The following is an 8,872-nucleotide window of genomic DNA, read 5'->3' on the forward strand; positions in this document are numbered from 1 at the left end:
CCCTGGTGGCGCAGTGGTTGAGAATCTGCCTGCCAATGCAGGGGACACGGGTTCGAGCCCTGGTCTGGGAGGATCCCACATGCCGCGGAGCGACTAGGCCCGTGAGCCACAATTACTGAGCCTGCGCGTCTGGAGCCTGTGCTCCGCACCAAGAGAGGCCATGATAGCGAGAGGCCCGCGCACCGCGATGAAGAGTGGCCCCCACTTGCCGCAACTAGAGAAAGCCCTCGCACAGAAACGAAGACCCAACACAGCCATAAAAAAAAAAAAAAAAAAAAAAAAAGTGATCGAAAGAGACTCTGTCCCAGCTCTCAGAGAATTTACAGGATGTCAGAGGTAGGAGGCAGGAGGCAGTCATTAATCCAACAATGGCATGAATATACAATTGCAACTGTGACAGCTAACCAAAATTAGTGCACACACTCAATTTACCCTTGCTCAAGGAACTGTGAAGCATAACAACATTAGCAAGTAATATTTATGTTTACCTCTTGCAGAGCCCTTGTACTTATTTGTTTTATTTGAACCTTATAATGGTGCTGTGATATAGATATTACTAATTCCCACTTCAGAGATCAAGAAACTGAAAAGTTAAATGACTTGCTTAGGGTCACACAGTAATGTTGTTAAAAGACTTAGGGCAGGATCTTCTGTCTCCAGACTCTGCATGCTTTCTAATAACCTGCAAAATAAAAATTTTTTAATTACCAAACTCGCCTAGCAGTTTCCAGAAATAGATGTGTCTCTCAAAGGACTTGTATACAAATGGTGTTTTGTAGCCCAAGCTCTAGGCTTTAATTCCTGGATGGACCAGGTGACCAGCCTACCTCTAGGCTGTGGTTCTAATCGCAGCCACTTCCTCCCAAAGCAGATTGTCAATACCAAGGAAAGCCATTGAGATTTTAGCCCTGCTTTATTAGGACCCAACAGTGCTTTTGGGAAAGCCCATTTAAGGTCCAGATAAATATGGAGGTCCTTTCCCACCCACCTCGGTTGCCAGGCTCCGTACTACAGTTCTTGTTGTTCCCACCCTCCCCAGTCTGATTTTTCTCTCAGTTTATAAAGACAAAGAGACAATAGTAGAAAATATCCACGTCTTTCCAGCAGAGTTAGAATTCTTAGAATATGTAAGAACTGAGTTGTAAAGCCACCAACCATGGCTTGACCGAATGGGAATTCCACTCTTCCAGGTATGTGTGCTTTCCTGGGCACAGTGAAGCCTGTGATGGCCTCACATTTCAGGAAATGACATGATACCAGGTCACCACACCTGGGATACACACTCAGAGGAATCTCAGGGGAAGCTTTGCCCATATTTTCCTTGTAGCTACACCTTTAAACAGTCCATCACATTGACTTGCACGCTTGCTAGTAAAATCTGGCTCTAAGAGGTGATTCTATTTTAGTAGGTTCGGAAGGGTCACAAGCAGTCATGGAACACAGGGCAGCCTCAAAAACTAGTTTCAGGAATCAACCCTGAGCATGCTCCCCGCTCCGTCTTTGAGACTGCCCAGTGGTTACAGCCACAACACCAAAACTTACTCTCCATCAATGGTCCTAGATGAGCACCCTCTTCAGACTTTTTCATGAGTTGTTATGGGAAGGAAACATGAATTCTGGTTTCGCCAAAATACGGTTCTCATCAGTGCCTTCATTTACCGAAAAGGGAACTGGGGCATTATGGTTGGCAAAATAATGGCTCCTCAGAGATGCACATGTCCTAATCCTCAGAATCTGTGAAAATGCTACCCTGCATGGCAGAGGGACTTTGCAGATGTGATTAAGGTTGACGACCTTGAGAGATTATCCTGGATTATCCTGGTGGGCCAATCTAATCATGAGTCCCTACAAATACAAGAGGAAGGCAAAAGAGTAGATCAGAGAGATGCAGTGTGAGAAGGACTCTACCAGTGGTTGTTGGCTTTGAAGATGTAGGAGAGGGACCTCCAGCCAAAGAATGTAAGTCCCGTAGGAGCTGGAAGTGACCCTTCCCTTACAGACAGCAGGGCAGCTGGAGCCTTGGTTCCACAACTGCAAGGAACTAAATTTTGCCACCAACCTGAATGAGCAAAAAATGAATTCTCTCCTAGAGCCTCCAGAAAGAAACACAGCGCTGCCTACATTTTGATTTTAACCCAATGAGACCCGTATTGGATTCCTGACCTAAATGTAAGTAATAGGTTTATACTGTATTAAGCTGCTAAATTTATGGCAGTTTGTTCTGGCAGCAATAGGAAATGGACATAGAGGGAAAGAGATTTGGCTAATGTCACATACCTAGTTTATAGCCGAGCTGGGAGCTGTACCCAGGACTTTTGACCTCATGTTGCTCTAGTCTTCCCAGTCATCTCAGCTTCATTTACTCTCTAACACGTATCCTGGGTTCTGTCCCTTATCCTGGTGATCTTCCCTCAAACAAGTCTGATATTATCTTGCTTCCATATTTGGTTTTGTATCATCTGTCTCACTGTCCCGAGTGGAAGCTCCATGAGGACAGGGACTTTGTTTTCATTGCTCACTTCTTTACACTTAGTTACCAGCACAATGCTTAGTTACACGTGAAGTAGATAGAGCTCAATAAAATCTGTTGAATGAATAAAAAAATAAATAAATGAATGCGTGAATGAATAACCACTATGTCAAAATCAGTGAAAATGGATCTATCAAGCTAAAAGAAATTTCATAAATTTATGCTCAGATCTTTCATTTTACATATGAGGAAACATGAGGCTAAGGAGATCACAGGTTCAATTCTTAGCAGAGCCTAGGCCTCCTGACCACCTGGACAGCACATTCCTGTTTTTCATTTGATGTGTACTGAAATGTCACAGTTAAAAGCAGTGTGGATGTAGATGGGTGCTGTGCAACCAAAGTGTAGTATTTGGAACTGATACTATCTGGGTGTATATATTTCTGAAAATACCCAGGGGCGATACTTGTCCTGAAATTGTTTGCCTTTAAAATTTTTCTCTATTAGTTCGGATAGACCACAGACAACTCAAGCAAGCACTTCCATTCATTCCTGAAAATAGACTGTAAAGGTCTTTAGAAGGAACAGGCATGGCAGTTCCGTCCCGATTGTACTCTGGACTAAAAGGAATTGACTGCCTGTCTGGGTGACAATATAAGTTTGGCTTTTAAAATCCATTTCTAAGTGGCTCATATGTTCCTATTTCTTTTTTGATTTTTACATACCCAGTGTCCAATGTTTTAATTACCATCTCCATGTGTTTTAGTCAAATCTTTTTGGTTCATGTTTTTTTGTGCAAGAAAAAGATTTGGAATCAAGCAATTTCTTATCTATCAGCTTCATCTATTCAGAATACTCCAGGATCAAGAGCAGAGATGCCAGCTTTGAGAGGACTTCTAGATCTAGACCAAGGGCATCCCTGCTGTGACCGTCAAGGACAGATGCTTAGAGGGGTCTCCCTGAGAGGGTCACAGGAAGGCCACTGACTCATTGTAGAGCCAGGCCACAGGCCAAATTGTAGTTTGCACTCCTGCATATACTTGGTGCTATAGACTAAATGTTTGTGTCTCCCCACAATTCATATGTTGAGACCTAATCCCCAACATGAGGGTGTTTGGAGGTGAGGCCTTTGGGAGGTAATTAGGTCGTGAAGGTGGATCCCTCAAGAATGGAATTAGTGCCCTTATGAAAGAGACCCCAGAGAGCTCCCTCTCCCCTTCCTCTATGTGAGGACATAGTGATAAAATGGCCTGCAACCCAGAAGAGGTTGGTTCCTCACCGGAATCTGATCACACTGACACCCTGATCTTGGACTTCCAGCCTCCAGAACTGTGAGAAACACGTTTATATTGTTATATAAGCCATGCAGTCCATAGCTCTCTGTTATAACAGACCGAACAGATTAAGATACTTGATTTTTCTGTTGTAACATTTTCCTTTGATTTACAAATCCTTCCTCAGTCTTCTCTCACTGGCTTCATCTTCTTCTCTTCCCTGAAAAAAAACAACACTTTATCCGTCTGGGCCAAGGATGAAAAAACCAGGACACTTTAAAAATGGAAAATAAAGGGAAAGGTAAAACATCAATATGTAGCTGTGAGTGACCTGAATCGTATTGGATTTCTCTCCTTTCTTGTCTTGTACTGCCATTTCCACTTCTGCCAGGCAGTATCTTCTGCTGGGCCAGGAGGCCAAGTCAGATATGTCTTCTGGGCTGTATGGAAGCACAGCCTGTGCCCAGGCTGGTTGCATCCATCAGCGCGGCTGCCTCTGTGCTTTTTACCTCAGTGTCCCTGGGCCTCCTGCCTGCAAAGAGGAAACAGCAGACACAGCCGGGCTCCCACGGGTGAGTGCCACAGATCAAAGTGTCACTCCTTTCATAATCTGACCCAGGCAGTCACTCCCATGAGACAACCATTTTCCAGGAGAGCTTCTTCTATTCTGACAAAACCCAGGAGGCAGCTATTTTGTGAAGAGATTGAATCTAGCTTTCCCATCAGGAAGAAAACTTCAAAAATTATACTCTAGGCAGTGTTGATGCCAGAGCCAATTCACAGGAGACTCGCAGGGAGTCTAGTCACACTTCTTTGGCTGACCAGCTGGGCCTCCTTGGAAAAACATTTTGACCTCTCTGGGCCTTGGATTTCTCATCTGTAAAGTGAGAGTTGGTCTAGTATCAGATATGACAACGTGGAGGCCTGGGGTCTGAATTCTGTCTACACGTGTATTTTATTTATTCTGAACAGTTTTTCTTTCTTTTTGTTAAAGCGAGATTTTTAATGCCTTCATTTGAGACAGTTGCCCGTGAGTCTCTCACAGTCTCCCAACCCATCTTGGCTTAAATTCAGTTTTACTCATTAACCTTACCTATTTGGTCCCTGGAGGCATTAAAGTGTGCAACCCCTGGACCAGATGACCCTAAGTTTATTCCTGGTTTTAATAGTTTATGACTCCCCAATGCTAAGTCATCTGCAAATGAATGAAACAAAGAGAGGTGAATTAGACATTTTATGCATTTGATTCTAGAGAACTAATGATTCTTCCCATTTCACATGCCCTCACATTTCCATGCATGGTGAATACTTTCAGCAATAACTCTCTCTTTGGTAAATGTGTGTGACTCGATGCCCTGTGAAAGAGGAGAATATGAGGGCTGGTGGCTGAGTTAGGCAAGTGAGTGTTTTCAATAGTTTTGGACTTGCAGAAAGGAGAGACTCTGTGGTAGATGGCAGAGCGGCCGGAACTCCGCATCCACCCCTTTGTGCAGAGCTTTGGTAACGTGACTTTGCAGCTTGTCCCACTGAGGTAGAGTTCATTTCCCCACCCCTTGAATCTAGGCTGGCTTGTGACTTTCTTTGGGCAACAGAATGTGGCAGAAGTGACCTTATGTCAATTCCAAGTCTAGGCCTCAAGGGCCCTGGTGTACTTCCATTCATTGTCTCAGAAGCCTAGCCTGACAGCTGTCGTATGAACAAGACCTGGTTAGCTTCATGGAAAATGAGAGATGTGTTGCCCACATTATCTCAGCCAACAGCCTGCCAACCCTACAGGCGGAGTTGCCTACCTGACCAGCAGGTGACTGCGCTTGCACGAGTGAGCCCGGCAGACGCTAGAAGAACCTCTCCAGCTGAGGAGAAATGGGGGCTGTGTTAACCACTAAGTTTTGGGGTGGTTTGTTATGCAGCAGAAGCTGGCACAGACTCATGTGATCAATTCAATGCAACAAACACTGGACGAGTAGCACGTGAGAATACAGATGAGTAAGATATATTGCTATCCCCAAGGAGTGTACAGTTTAGCTGAAAACAAGAAAACTGGACAGATATTGAGAGGTGAAATGAGATATGACAGATGTCACAGTGAAGGTGCAATCGAAGCTTTAGAGTCTAGATTGGAAGAACGGAGAAGACCTAGTAAAGAAGGACCATTTGAAGTGGATATTAGATAATCTACACAGGTGAAGATGGGAGATGGACTTGTCATTTATTGGAGAGGTAGCTGAATAGTGGCAATAATAAAGATTCACAGAAATGAGAAGCAAGAGCAGTTTCAACAAGTATTTACTGCATTCTTGTTTTCCTATGTGTGGAACCACAAAGACATACATGATATAAATCTGGACCTTAAATGGCTCATGATCCAACTGGAAAGACAAGACACAACTACATGAAACAAATTATAAAGTAAGACATGAGGCTTCTCCCAGAGCTATCACATGGGAGGGTGGCTGTGATGGTAAATGAGTTCTCAAGGCTCAGGTTGTCCAGCCTGATGACAGTATGATGTTTGGGGAGATTACCTGCAAGGAAATTCCAGGCGAAGTCATTTTTGAGGGTGACTAGTATCTTGCTTTGCATGATATTTCCTCTCAGGCACCAACACATTTTCTGGTGATACCTAAGAAACATATTTCTTAAATTTCTGTAGCAGAAGGTGATGACAAAAGTTTTCTTGGCTATTTAATGATTGTTGGCAAGAAATGTGCTGCTGATCTGGGCCTGAAGAAGGGTTACAGAATGGTGGTGAAGGAAGGCTCAGATGTGGCACAGTCTATCATTTTCATGCCCACATTCCTGGAGGTCAGCGGATGAATTGGCCTCCTGGCTTAACATGGTTTAGGGATAATTTCTCCTTCTCTAGGCAATAATCAGGCTTGCAAGTTCCAATATGTTGAACAGTATACTTATTTTTTGCTTGTATATGGAGAGGTTGAAGAAATAATTTAAAAAACCCATTCATGATAAAATATATTGCTGCATGGTTTATAGTAAAAAAAAAACCCAATAAAACATGAATTAAATGACAACACAAAAGTAGCTGATCCCTCTATCAAGGTTATGAGACACCCTAGAAATAGGGTTCAGTATTTTCCAGAGAGTTTTCTGTAGGACCTCAATCATGTAAGATGCTTCATTGTCCAAGAAGTTTAGGAAATGTCACATACTCTAAACTGCTCTAGATTAATCTTTCATTTTAACATATGAAAGTTCTGAGAAGTTCCTGCTTTAAAAAGACCAGTGTTTCTTGAGGGACAACTAAAACAACTCAGCAAAACTTTGATCTAATCTGGTCTTTTCCTTTCTCAGGAGAAGGAACCAGTTAGTGGCTAAGTGATTTACTCCAAGTCTCAACCCAGTTATTTCTAAAGATGGATAGGACCCAGTTCTCCCCATGAGCTTCTCAGTCAGGGGTGTTCTTTCTTGGACTTCTTTTTGCCTCACACAAGGTAATCAGAGTACAGTGAATCCACAAGCAGGAGCAAAACAGAGCCTTGCAAGCAAGAACCATGGGGAAGCTCCCTGAGTGTGGTGGAACTTGGGATGGGTATTGAGCGACAGGGAGGATTCAGACAGGCCGAAAGCAGCAGAGGGCGTTCCAGGGAGTGCAGAAAACATTCCTGACAGGCCTCACTCTCACCGCTGCACGCCCCTCCGCCTGCCTTTTTTGCCCTTTTTGTTTTAATAGACTTTATTTTTTAAAGGTTTAGGTTCCAGGCAAAATTGAGTGGAAGGTACAGAGATTTCCTGTAAGTCCCCTGACCCCACATACACAAAGCTTCCCCTACTGTCAACGTCCAGCCCCACAATGGTACATTGGTTACAACTGATGAACCTACATGGACACATCATAATCACCCAGAGTCCATAGTTGACTTTTGGTGTCATACGTTCTGTGGGTTTTGACAAATTTATGATGACATATATCCACCATTATAGTATCATACAGAATGCATCCCTCTTTGTATTTGCCCTAACGGATAAAATCAAAATAAAAAAGCAAAATACCTCCATTCTATATATAAAGCAAAATCCAATTGGGGAAAGCCAAACTGCATTAGAAATGCAGTTTTATAACTCATTTGAGTTCATGGTTTTTTGTAGCAGTGCATTCGTGCTGTGATATTATGAATCATATCGAATAACATGATAGGTTAGGGTTCCCTCCTGTCTGTTCTCTCTTTCTTTTTTAAAGTTAGTATTTTTAAAAATTAATTAATTAATTAATTAATTAATTTTTGGGGCTGCATTGGGTCTTTGTTGCTGCACGCAGGCTTTCTCTCGTTGCGGAGAGTGGGGGCTACCCTTGGTTGCGGTGCGCGGGCTTCTCATTGCGGTGGCTTCTCTTGTTGCGGAGCACGGCCTCTGGGCACGCGGGCTCAGTAGTTGTGCTGCATGGGCTTAGTTGTTCGGTGGCATGTGGGATCTTCCCGGACCAGGGCTCGAACCCGTGTCCCCTGCATTGGCAGGCGGATTTTAACTACTGCGCCACCAGGGAAGTCCCTGTTCTCTCTCATTCTTGAGTATGCTATGAGTAATTGTTCCTAACCTTTGCATATGACTTTGCTTTCAGAGTGTATTAATTCAGCCAAGATTGAGGAATAAGGCAGAAGCTTTTTAGGAAATTACTAGGGCACGGTAGTGAAGAAAGGTTTGTTTAAAGGTATTAATTACACAATGTTGTGAAGAAGCAGTGTAGGGGTCATGTAGATTAGAAGAATTGCACACAACATCAGGATAAAGTGATTAGATGTCAGAACAAACGATGGAGTTGCCCAGGCTGGAATCCCATTAGACCTGATGTGTTCTCAGTCTCCAGCATGACAAATGGGCCTTTTGTTCCTCCCTGAGTACTCACACAAAGCCAGGAGAACTCATTTAGGAATGAAGGAGGAAAGAGGAGTAATGAAAGAAGAAAAGTTAGCTTAGGTTTGAGGGCAAAAGGCCCTTCTACAAAACATTTTATTTTTTTAACACCTTTATTAGAATATAATTGCTTTACAATGGTGTGTTAGTTTCTGCTTTATAAGGAAGTGAATCAGCTATACATAAACATATATCCCCATATCCCCTCCCTCTTGCATCTCCCTCCCACCCTCCCTATCCCACCCCTCTAGGTGGTCAC

The 8,872-nt window shown here is 43.3% G+C and overlaps 2 long non-coding RNA genes across 2 annotated transcripts in view; one reads left to right on the forward strand and one right to left on the reverse strand.

Moving 5' to 3' along the window:
• LOC309607158 overlaps window positions 1–8,872 on the forward strand; it is a 681,872-nt gene that overhangs the window by 502,810 nt on the left and 170,190 nt on the right. The gene's annotated exons all lie outside the window — the stretch shown is intronic.
• Window positions 1–8,872, reverse strand: part of LOC309607164 — a 280,099-nt gene that overhangs the window by 247,999 nt on the left and 23,228 nt on the right. The gene's annotated exons all lie outside the window — the stretch shown is intronic.

This window comes from Balaenoptera borealis, assembly GCF_965194805.1.
Source record: "Balaenoptera borealis genome assembly, chromosome: 12".
Classification (NCBI taxonomy): domain Eukaryota; kingdom Metazoa; phylum Chordata; class Mammalia; order Artiodactyla; family Balaenopteridae; genus Balaenoptera; species Balaenoptera borealis.